General features: G+C 41.0%; 1 protein-coding gene across 3 annotated transcripts in view; it reads right to left on the bottom strand.

Moving 5' to 3' along the window:
* Positions 1–12,078, bottom strand: part of LOC140914956 (uncharacterized) — an 84,537-nt gene extending 72,459 nt beyond the window's left edge. For all 3 annotated transcript variants that reach the window (XM_073354086.2, XM_073354085.2, XM_073354087.2), the window contains exon 1: positions 11,888–12,078. The gene's annotated coding sequence lies outside the window, so the exon portion shown is untranslated. The remainder of the gene's footprint in view (positions 1–11,887) is intronic.
* Between the last annotated feature and the right edge of the window lie 382 nt (positions 12,079–12,460).

Below are 12,460 nucleotides of genomic sequence, written 5' to 3'. Positions count from 1 at the left end.
GGGTGGAATGTGGAAGACAGAGCTAAGAACATGGGGAGCAAAGAAAGAGAACAGAACAAGAGACCTAACATCAAGAAAATGGGAAGGAGTTTTCCCCCATAGATTATAACAACAGCTAGCTCTGGTAGCTAACTGAAATGGTGTATTTGATGTCTAGGACACAAACCATCGTAAAAGACAGTACACTGAGAAACAACTGATCAAATTCAGTTCTTGGGATCCTCCAAAATAAGGGAGAAAATACAGACTGCATGGACTTTTACTTTTTCCTTATGGACCACAAAAAGAACAAACACTAAACTATAATATAGGCAGTGCAGGTCCTTAATTTTATTCTCTAAATAATGGCTTTATATTTGAAAGCTTAGTGTGCCTTTACTGCACCCCAGGTCACAATTTAATCTCTCTTTAACCTTAATTTAATGCCCAATTTAATCTGAATATGACAGTTAATAATTAAGAGAATTCATGTGGTGCTGCTTAATGTTTGGTTGTGTTGGTCATGTACATCACGTATGGTACTGTATTTTTTTAGATCATGCAATGTAGGGCAAAGTCCTGCAAACTGCTGAGCATCCTAAACTTCCGTTTGAAGCACCTCAAAGATCTCTCATCCTCTCCAGGATTGGGCCTTAAATGAACTACATCATATGATGCATTTGCCTCAGACAAAAACTATAGTTTTAACACATCAAGAGAAAAATTCTCACTGGAAATAAGTAGTAAAAAACTACTGAGGGGTGACAGTTTTAGGTTCCAGGTTAGAATTTGTCTAAATAGCAGATTTTCTATTAGAACATCTGTTCATTTTGCTCTTTGATAAACTTTATGTATACTGGCAATATCCACCAAGCAGACAAACTGACAGAAACCTGCAGACATATCTCCACTGCTACAGTGATCAATACTCCCCATAGCACACCTTTCAAGATTCCTGGGTCCTACATGAGCCTATCACATCATGTGGTGTATCTCATCCAGTGCACTAAATGCCCCAATAACAAGTATGTGGGTGAAACCAGACAATCACTAAGCTCTTGAATGAACCCACATAGAAAAATACCATGTAACCCATGGGCAAATACTTTTCACAAAACCATCACTCCATATCTGACCTCTCAGTCCTTGTCCTCAAAGGAAACCTACACACCTTCAAAAGACAAGCCTGGGAGCTTAAATTCACAACTTTGCTAAACACTAAAAACCATGGTCTTAATGAAGACACTGGACTTATGGCTTACTACAACAATCTGTAACCCACTCACCCCGTGTTTTTTGTCCTATGAACGGCAAAAGTGTTAATAGTCCACTTCACTTTGAATGGTCACTCACAATAGGCATGATCTACTTATGCTAAACAATCTGTTCCATCATGTGACACTGACTACCTTTCCCAGACCTGAAGGAGAGCTCTGTGTAGCTCAATCACTTATCTCTTTCCCCCAAAGAAGTTGGTCCAGTAAAAGATATTACCTCGCCCTCCTTGTCTCTCTAAACTGACACCGTCAGAAGTCCAATCTAAACTTATATGGTGCATTGCCTTCGTGTTACATGGGAATGTCCAGATTCATAGTCCATCTTGGCCAATAGCCTGTGTGAGTGGCTGTATCAGATACTTCAGAGGAAGGTGCACATTGGGATACTCTGCCTCCAGGGAATGTTCCTCCTTAGTTTTTCTACTTAACCCATTGGGTTGAAGTATTCTCTAGAGCAGCTGTGCAGGCACTGCACTGGGACTTAGGAGACCTGGGTTCTATTCCAGGCTCTGGCTCTGCCACTTGCCGAATGTCACCCAGCAGGCCAGTCACTTCATCCCCATGTGCCTCAGTTTCCCCATCTGTAAAATGGGACTAATAACACTGACCTTCTTTGTAAAGGTCTTTGAGATTGATAGATGAAAAGTGCTATCAGAACTAGTTATTATTATAATCTATGGGAGAAGATTCCTTCCTATTTTCTTATAGGCTATGTTGGCAGTGAGATAAAGCTAAGGCAGGTACCATACAGCCTCACTTTCCTTTCAGCTTTATAGGGCACCAAGCACCTCACTTGATTGGACTTAAGTTGTTAGCAAATTTTCTCACAATGGGTTTTTCCATTTATTCATTTTACTTTCATCCAGGGGGCAGATTCTGCTTTCAGTTATACTGGTATAAATCCAACATTGAAGTCAACAGATTTTCACCAATGTAAGTGAAGAGAACATCTGGCCTAAGGTGTATACTGCAGACTGACATGTGCAAGTGCTGTAGTTTGTATTTGGAAGCCACAGATGTGCATTTTGTGAGCAACATTTGCAAAGCGTCAAATAGTTTGACCATTGCATGTTGTCATAGGGTCCCACTCCATAGCAAGCCCCCTGTGCCCAGAAGCAACTCACCAGCTGGCACCCTCCTGTGGATAGATGTGGTGTTGCTTGTCCTTCCCCTGGGTCACCGCCTCCTGTTAGCTCTCTCTGTCTGGTCTTCTGTGGCCTAGCCCTCTAGCCAGATCACTTAAAAGTTCAGTCGCCCTCCAGGATATTCAAAGTCCAAAATACACACTCCCTCGTTAACACAAACAAAATGTCTTTCACCCCTCCTGAACTGAGCTCCTCTTATGGAACACTGGGCCCTCAGATGGCTTCCCTGGAGTGTGGGTAACTCAGGCAGCTATTGCCTCTGTCCTTAAGCCAGGACCCTCCAGCTCTCCTCCTGGAGCTAGGTGTACTTCAGATAGTCAGCAGCATCACCAGCCTTCCTGCTGGAGCTGAGTAATTTAGGCAATTAGTTCTTCCTTCCTCAAGCCAGGTGTCCCCAGCTCCTCCCAAATGGTGTCTTTTAGCCTGCTATGGGGCCTTAACTAGCTTCTCCCTCAGCTGGCCCTACTTACTCCTCAGGTTCAGCAGATTTGACAACCTTCTACTATGGGTGTCTGCCCTGTCACAGGTGCCGATTTTCCAAAGTGCCGGGGGGTGCTTGACCCCCAGCTCTGACCCAGGCCCCGCCCCCACTCCACCTCTTCCCCCAACACCCCCCCCGCCTCTTCCCACCCTTCTCCACCGAGTGTCCTGCGTCCTCACTCCTCCCCCTCCCTCCCAGTCTCCTGCCTGCATGCCACGAAACACCCGTTCGCGGCAGGCGGGAGGCACGGGGGGGGGGAGGGGAAAGGAAGAGCTGATGGGGGACTGCTGGTAGGTGCTCAGCACACACTATTTTTTCCCCTGTGAGTGCTCCAGCCCCACACCACCCACAGAGTTGGCGCCTTTGTGCCCTGGTATATGGCAATTGGCAGCACATATGCTATTTCCCATCTCATTCCCAAGTGGTTGGGTGAGAGGCAGGGTGACCATATTTCGCAAAGAGAAAATGGGACACTACGTGGGGCTAGCCCAAGGCCTCCCCGCTTCCCCCCATGGGCCTGGCCCAAGCTGCTCGCCCAAGCCCCCCTCCCTGCATGAGGCTCGGGCTGGCGTCGCTGCTCACCCAAGCCCTGCCTCCCCCCCGCGTGGGGCTGACATCACTGCTCGCCTCCTGCACTTTCCTCCGCACACCATTATTGGCAAGAGCAAGTGGGACAAATGCCCACTTTTGCCAAAAAAGTCAGGATGGCCGCGACAGGGCTTAAAAAAGGGACTGTCCCGGACAAAAGGGGATGTATGATCACCTTAGTGAGAGGGGATCCCTGCCCAGCCCTCTCTGCAAGGCTCCTGGAGCTGGGCCCTTAAAAATACAGTAACAGGGTTTCCTCCCAACCACCATTCATTCCCCTGACCACTTCCTCTCTATCCATATCCCTCATAGGTCCTTATATTGGACCTCTGAAACCTTTAAAGGGCCTTGAAACATGCTGGGATGGACTAACCACTAGGTACTCCTGCCTTGAAGGGGCAGATTGCCCCATCACACTTTTATTTATATTTGTACTCTTGCTTTGTAATGTACAGTAGGGAGGCTATTTAAAATATATATGTTTGTCTAAAACTTGTTCCTTAGCTTTGCACAGAGAAATACCATAGGCTGAAAAGCAGAATAAATAAAACTGCATTGTACTTAACAATCATGCCCTGCAGTGATTTATACATTAAAACTGTTTAATCTAAAACAAGATTAAAAATATTGCACCTCACTGAAATATTTTCCCTTAGTAGAAAGCACTCAGATGGAAAATTTCATACATTGCTACTGATTTTGTGCCTGAACAGTTTTCACATATTTTTCTAAAACTTAGTTGTGTCAAATGATTTATTCTCCTCTAATAATACAGTACAAGTAGCTAGGAAGATGCAAGTGCTGAAATGGTTGATGGCAGTTAGCCAACTAAGTGGTCTACTGTATTCAGATTTTTTGTGCTTACCCATACTAATCCTTTTTCTTTTTAAATGGACTAATGCTCTACACAGCAGGAAGTGTGTACTAGCTTGTGGTATGCCACAGTGAGAACTTCTAAAATGCACAGTTACATACTCAAATTTAGCCAAATGTGAACTGCAGGACATATCTACTAAGAATCCCGGATGAGGGCGAGAGAGGAAAAACCACCCTATACTCTTCCCCTTTTAAGGAATTAGGTATTCCAGGCAAGATGTCACATTGTGCCTTATTTAACAACCTATAAAAACACACCTGGTGCAAGGGGAAGACCACTGAGAGGAAAGGTATACTGCTTTACTGCCATCTAATGGTGATGGTACATTGCAATTAGCTAAAGATAAGTGGCAAGTTTTTATGCTTGTATAAAAAAAAAGTTATAGGCAGGAAATATTCAGTTTCACAGTGCATGAAATGATTCTGTTACGTATATGCTGCTGCTGGCTTCAGATTCTTCTGGCTTTACATTTTTTGCTGTTACACATATTGGCATCTGGTGATAATGAACCAATGGCAATACTAATATCAGAGCTTAATTTGTGCCAGGGCTCTTCCCAGGGCTAAGCCCCGACACCTCGAGGCTTGGCAGTTCATATCCCCAGCACCTCTGGGCTTGCTGCATCAGTCATGAATGTAAAAAAATTGCTTGAGCCCTGGCACCTCTTTCATTACAAATTAAGAATTGACTAATACACATGTTCAGAACACATTAATATTATAGGAGAGGAAGCAGCATGATTTCCTGTCAGAAGAAGCAAAAACGTAATACAAAATATGACCACCTACGCTTATTTCTAGAGTAGTAAAAAGAGTATCCTAAAAAGATATGGGTGAGGAAGAAGACATGCAGCCTCAGATATCACAACAATTTAGCATGATGTTAACACAAATGCAATTCTCAAGGGTAGACAGAGTTGGAGACTTGTGTAAATAGTAGAGCTCATTATAAAAACAGTAACATTTGGCAGGAATTTTTCAAACTTTTACTTGATTTTTAAATTAAAAAAATATATATATACCTATATTTTGTGATTTCAGTAAAACACTGGAATCATTGAAATATTTTTATCTGCTCTACAGATAAATAACTGAAAAGATTAATTGAAGGGGGAATTTCTTTGGTCAAACTCAAATTTTCAAAAAAAAAAAAATTATAAACTTAATATCCAGAGCATTGTCTGACACTAGTAATTACCTTGCAACTAGAGAGGAGACAAAGTGGTAGCAGGACACAGGCCATTCAAGCTGCTGGCGGTCAGTAAAAAAGACAAAATACTGAAAAATATGTAGCATGGAAGCATCTTACAATGCAGTCCCTAGTTATGGTATGCATACTGTGTTAGCTACTTCTGCTTCCTTTGGAGTTATTGGGCATTTTGCCATTGGCCAACAATGGGAGCAAGATCAGGCTCTTAGTAATGGAGTATAATATTGAGTTCAAGGTATAAATGAAGGCACAACATTATTTTAACAGTAGCCATTGGAGCTAGTGAATACTAACCCCTGTTGTGATGGGATATAACTTAGTATAATTTTGCCCCATGCCAGAGGCCAGGAAATAAAGATCTTACCAGCATTCCCGTGTGTCGCAACTTTATTGGAATTAATTTCGGAGAGCTACATCAGTCACAACAGGCAGCTGCTATTTTTCCAATGCAAAAATCTCGAGAAACACTGCTTGTTTGTTTTTAATCAGTTGGAGTGAAGACCAGGGGCAGCCAGAATTTATAGGCATCCTTGTCAATTTCAGCAGAAGGCCCTTAATTGCTACTCACAAGAACAGAGGTCATCTCCTCTGTGGCCAGTACATCAGGTGCCCCACTCTGGGCTATGACATCAGTTCAGGAACATGCATTTGTCTATATGGGATTTTTAAAAATTAAATAAAAAAAAGAAAAAACAATGTATCCAAAGTTGCTAAAAAAAATAAAGGTTTGCGTATTATATCTCATGCTCCCAGTTTACTACACTTGTTTAAGGAAGTTTGAATTCTAAAACATTTGTTTAACAAATAAATGTACAACTGAATGGACCACTTTTCTGGATATTTTTCAGAATTTAGGACCCAATCTTCAAAAATTACATAGGTGAATAATCCCATGAATTCAAACAGGATTAATCTGTTGAGTGAAGACTCTACAATAAACACAGATTTGCAGCGTTTGATGTATGCTCACTAGTTAAACTCTAGAAGTTTTTCTCCTCCATTGTAATTTGGAATAGTAGCCATGTGAAGTCCATGGCTGAAATGGACAGAACAACATGAGGTGCTACATTAAAATTCTGTGCTATTTCCCCGCTCCCCTCCCCCCAAATACAAATTAATATCTAGCAGTAAGTGAACTGTTTTTGGCAGGCTTATAAAAAGGTTGAGAAGCAGTCTGGCCAACTCATGATCTAATCACAAGTCTTGTGTTATTAAAGCCCAAACTCCTACAGTCATGTGAAGGTGTGAAAATTATGAAATGTTGAAACCTTTTTTCTTTCAAGAAAAGCTGTGTTTCTAGCCCTCTTTGCAGTAGAGAAAGACAAGACTCTTAGCAGCTCAAAAACCAGAAAAGCAAATAAAACAATCCCACAATTATTACTTTTAAGTTAACTTCATTATTTTGGGGGGGGGGGGAGTGCTAACGTGTGATTTTTAAATCCTTAGGGTTGAAAATACTGAGGGAGTACATGCCAAATCTCACTCCCCTTGCATGTGAGTAATCCCATAGTCAATCATTTACAGTGTCTACACCAAGGATTTTAAGAGATTCTCCCATCATTGTTCCAACCCTGATGCAACTCCACTAGCAACGTTGAAAGCTCTAATGTAGACAGAGCTCAGGCTTTTTTACCACCATCTCATCTAACCCTGTCCTGAGTGGGTCTAGACAACACAGTGGTAAAAATGCCAGCAGCCAGTGTACATTAGTGCTTCCAACTACTACCAGTATTGGTGGTGGACTTGAACCACTGCTACAGCAAAGTTGGGAGAACTTCTGAAAATCCTCACTCCGGACAAGGCCAGAGGGACTGCTCCTGTAACGATGGTGGCATCTGTGCTCAATAATCCAAATCAGAGCTGGTGACTCACAATTTATTAGATAAATGTAATCTGTTTTTCTGTTCAAGTCCATTGTCCAGTTGTCCATACTCATCTTGAGTTTATCCTTATTCAAATGATCACTGAGTGCAACAGGAACAAGATTGGCTTAGCTTTTCACTACTAAGTATTCTATTATGATCATAACCCTGCCACAGTTACATGATGTACGTTACTAAATAAAAGGAGAGGTTTGAAATAAAGGCTTTGCATACAAATTATAATGAAGAAATAATTTCAGTTACTGCAATGATATCCTTGTTTTTAAATCCCTGAATGTCATTCAGCCAAAATTACATATTAGGAAAAAAATAGAGCCTCTAAAGAGGATTTATTAATTGTGTGTAATATGAGTACAGGCAGAATGGGAATAAAACTCAGATGACTGGACGCAGAGGAGGCTAATACTGATAATGACTATGTGCAATATAACTACTTTTTAGTCACACTCAAATGAAATTATTTTTCACAAATTATATTTATACAAAACTGGGAAACGTACCACAATGCTCATAAGCATTGTAGTTGCTGAAATCCTGGGGTGATCAACTTTTATGCTGACCAGACATTTTCTACAAAATTCTTTCATATCACAAATTTTGACAATTGGGGACTCTATTGCTGAGCAGGTGGTAACACAGATGTTCATGTGGTTAATGGGATGAAAGCTTTTCCTTAAATTGATTGAAATCAGGGCCATATCAGCCATTTCCAGGGCAGAACCCACAGAGGAAGCCAAGGAAAGCAAGGAAGATTCCAGGAGACGTCCTCCATGGAGGATTTCCAATTAATGTTGTTTTAAGAGCTATACATCACTGCACAACACTAACCACTAACAAATGGAGTTTATTGTCCCTTATGGTGTTTCTTATACATTTCCTATCTAGTACTGGCCACTGTCAGTAACAGGATGCTGGACTAGAGGACCTCTGCTCTGATCCAGTCTAGCAGTTCTTACGGTTCCCTGAAGAGGAGGCTCTCCCCGGAAGTAGAAGGAATAAATATTGGGTCAAAAGATGTGTGCGTGTCAGTTCAAGAGATTAGAACAGGGCCTCACATATTCAGCTATTTGCTAAAAGTTAGAGGCCTGATCTGAGAGGTGCTAAGCATGTGCAATTCCCATTGACTCCAATTAGAGATATAATGTAATTTTTAAAATTGATATACATATATATTCTGATCTACTGCATTGCCAGGCATATGTTACTGAACATTCTGACCTCGTGTTAGTATCCAAAAGTGCATGTTGTAGTGGGGATGGCAGCTGTGTGAAATGCCACTTGTAAAATCAATATCATATTATTTACTTACCTCACAGTTAGATTATATGACCATCCAAGATACATAGAAGACCAGTGACAGAACATCTTTGGTTGTTTTTTTTCTGATTCTATTAAAATATATTTTCTTTCTGCAGCAGGAATGAGGAATAACTAATGAACAGTTTCATACTATCAGTTAAACCTGAAAGAAAGCTCTCACTTTTTCAGCCTTAGATGTATGGGTGCCGGACTGTGTACTTGTGATTAGCTTGTTCTGGGAGGCAAAGGTGGAATAGAGACTGCAGACTTTTAGACAAGGACCTATTTTTAGTTACTATTGCAGCTATTCAAAGTAGCATCATCTTTCCTTTTACAATATCAGTTAAGCAATGTTGCCAAACACCACATCAGCTTCTCTGTCAAACATTTCATTCTTCAGTACTCAGTGGAAAGCTTGAAAGCTACAGTATGTTCTGCCAGGGTCCTCTAGAAAGCTGCTTTGCATTACTTTGCTTAAAAGGCTAAGAGGACTGCCAAACATAATTTGTTAAATATAGTTTTTGTAATTAATTTTTAAATTTTTTCCATTGTTTGGAAAACTTTCAGAGTCTGGAAAGGTTTCAGAGTAACAGCCGTGTTAGTCTGTATTCGCAAAAAGAAAAGGAGTACTTGTGGCACCTTAGAGACTAACCAATTTATTTGAGCATGAGCTTTCGTGAGCTACAGCTCACTTCATCGGATGCATACCGTGGAAACTGATGAAGTGAGCTGTAGCTCACGAAAGCTCATGCTCAAATAAATTGGTTAGTCTCTAAGGTGCCACAAGTACTCCTTTTCTTTTTGAGAGTCTGGAAAATGTTTTTTCTTTAACATTTTTGTCTTCAATCATTGGGCAAACACTGGGTTTTGCCCTTCCATCATTGAATAAGCCTGAATTTAGAGAAAGGCAGTTCCACTGGAAATTTTGAAACTGTTTCCTTGGGGTGGAAATTATTTTGTTTTTTGAATCCTGCAAAGCTACTGTGATATTTTAAAATTTTCATACTTCAGCAGCTAATTCCAGTTTGGTCTTCATCTTGGAAATTGGATGTGAATAAATAGTCTCTCATAAATAATATACATTGTTAATAAGAAGAAGTTAGAAATCTAAATCATCAGCAGACCATATACTCTCGAACATTTACATATATTCAGTGATCATTTAGTTCATGATCTTTAGTGACTATAAAGGAAACAGACAGAATATTATACCAAACAGATGTACCATGATGGAAAAATCCCAGGGAACTGAATAGAGATAAAATCTATAGAAATGTAATATGGCTCTATGGAAATTACTCTAAAAAATTGAATTGTAGAGTGTATGAGGGCCTTTCCATAGGTTTTTTTCCAACCAACCTACAGCAGGTATATTCTCTATTAAATTCTATTTGAATGTTGTTGTTTTTTTAAAGTGGCATAGAAAGATTATAACTGTCTATGAAATTATTTTCCACCATGCCGACTATGAACACTGTCAAAGTTTCAGTGTAACTACACCTATATTTTCCCCTCTGTGGTCCCTCAAGGGCACTCGCTTAAAGGTTCCCAGTTCACTGCTCCTGGGTGGGGATGCACATCTCTCTCCCTTTCTGACCAGGGGTTTAAGTCTGCATAGGTCCCTGAGCTATACTGGGATATCCCCAGCAAGCCCGTTTGCCTAAATTGCCAGCAACTGTGCTTTGCATTCTCTTCAAAGGCTATGACCAGTGTTCTGCCAGCCGTTGCAAGTTACCACACAGCTCCTTCTAAGCAAGTACATTTATTGTTAAGGTAAAACCATTATAGAAAAAGCATATAAAAACCAATATAAGAGACCCTACACACACACACAAATGCTTTCCAGAGGTCATCCGCAACTCCTGCATAGGATTCTGATAAGTGTCAGTCTCTCAAATGCCAAAACTGGGTTTTCCCCTGCTTACAGGTTCACACCAGTCTTTAGATCAGGAACCAGAATCAAGGCTGGGCAGATCAGCTATTTCTTTATACAGCTCGGGCCTTTGATCTCTAGTTTCTGAGAAGAGGTAATCACCAGTCAATGGCCTTCTCCTGTGGGCGTAGCTTCTTTTGCATAAACTGAGTTGTGGGTTCCATTTAACAAGTATTGTCCCAAAAGTCCATGCTTGTCTAGCACATTTCAATATAGTCATTTGAACTCTTTACACCTCCCTAGTCTCATATTCAGAAACATTATTTTACAAAACTGGATCCATTCCATCCTCGTGACACATAAAATTGAGACCCTTGATGTTGCCATATATCATAAGACAGTCTTTTAAAAACACACACACAGTTGGACTCCAGTGAGTAAGTATTTATCAGCTCTTCAGAGGAAGCACCTTGTCTTCTTCCTATCTGCAAAAGCCACCGTTGGCATTACATAAATAAGTACAACAACATAACTGACTACTGGTATTTTATATCTGTATTTAGCAACTTAAAATATATACATTTATGAAAGATATGCACAGATCAGTCTGTTTCTCTGTGCCTCTCACACACGATACCCCCCCCCCCACTGTATACTTCTCCCCATTTTCTATTTTATAAAATAATAAAAGCACTTAAAACTAGAAAACAGCTAACAATCATCAGCTTATTTTGGCCTTGATTCATGACAGATACTGTTGTCTGGTTGTTTATTTTCTTTCAAAACTCTCTAGGCAAAGCACATCCATTAAAAACTCAGTGGGCTAGATCTTCAGATAAACTGGCAACGCTCCACTAAAGTCAGTGGAGTTAGGTCAATATATACTAGCAGGGAAGCTGGCACAGTATCTAACATGATATTAAAAATGCTAAACTCCTACAAAAAGTTCCCCACTCCAGGACGAGTCCCCTTTCATCACCTCCCTCTTCACCCAATCATTTATCACACACTCATGCCCCTACTAGAATACCTGGGAGGACAGGACAGGAGAGCATTCCTGCATGTCCCAAAGCAAAACAAATCTGGGATCTGGCAGACCAAAAAGGAGGGAAGAAAGTACAAAGGACAAAGAGAATTCCAAAAGCCAAAGTCCCTCATGGAGAATACCCCCACCTGTTTCAACTGAGGGTATGTCTACACTTACAGAGTTTTTGCACTGTAAGTTTCACCGGTGATAAGGAACCGGTGAAAGTAAAGTGCTGGTTTATGTACTCACTCAATTCCTCAGGCATCAGAGAGAGTGTTCACACTCCCAGGTCTTCCAACGCAGATGAGAGCAGTGCTGTAGGGCAGCTATCTCACAGTGCAGCTCTCTCAACAGATCTTGGGGGGGGGGTAAGGGGGTGAGCGGAAGGCATTCTGGGTCCCTGCTCAGTGCCCCGTGCTGCTCTGCTTCATATCTCAGGAGCCCCATTACTTCCTGGTTTCTTCTGCAGCATTTTTTTTTTTAAAACCTCCTGTTGTCTGGCTGTTTTCCCCACCACATCTACGAACAAAGGGAAAGGGAACTTCAAAACTTCCCAGGGCTCAGTGTTTTCCCCAGGAATTGAAATTTGGGGCTGGGTCAGGGCGAAGGTGGGCTGTATGGCACCATAGTAAAAACTGAAAAAATGTTTCATGACCATTTTATTAGATTTTAAAGTCATCACACAAATTGAAAGTTGGCTACTCAACCCTTCTATGAAGCACTAAGTCTACATCCTTCTTGGTTTCTTGTTATAATTTTGCACAACTCTGTTAATGAACTTCTTAAATGCAATGCATTCATCTTTGGTGGCTTCTTGTATGT

This window comes from Lepidochelys kempii, chromosome 7, assembly GCF_965140285.1.
Source record: "Lepidochelys kempii isolate rLepKem1 chromosome 7, rLepKem1.hap1, whole genome shotgun sequence".
Lineage (NCBI taxonomy): Eukaryota > Metazoa > Chordata > Testudines > Cheloniidae > Lepidochelys > Lepidochelys kempii.
The sequence above is the reverse complement of the archived record's forward strand: the minus strand, read 5'-3'. Positions and strand labels throughout refer to the sequence as shown.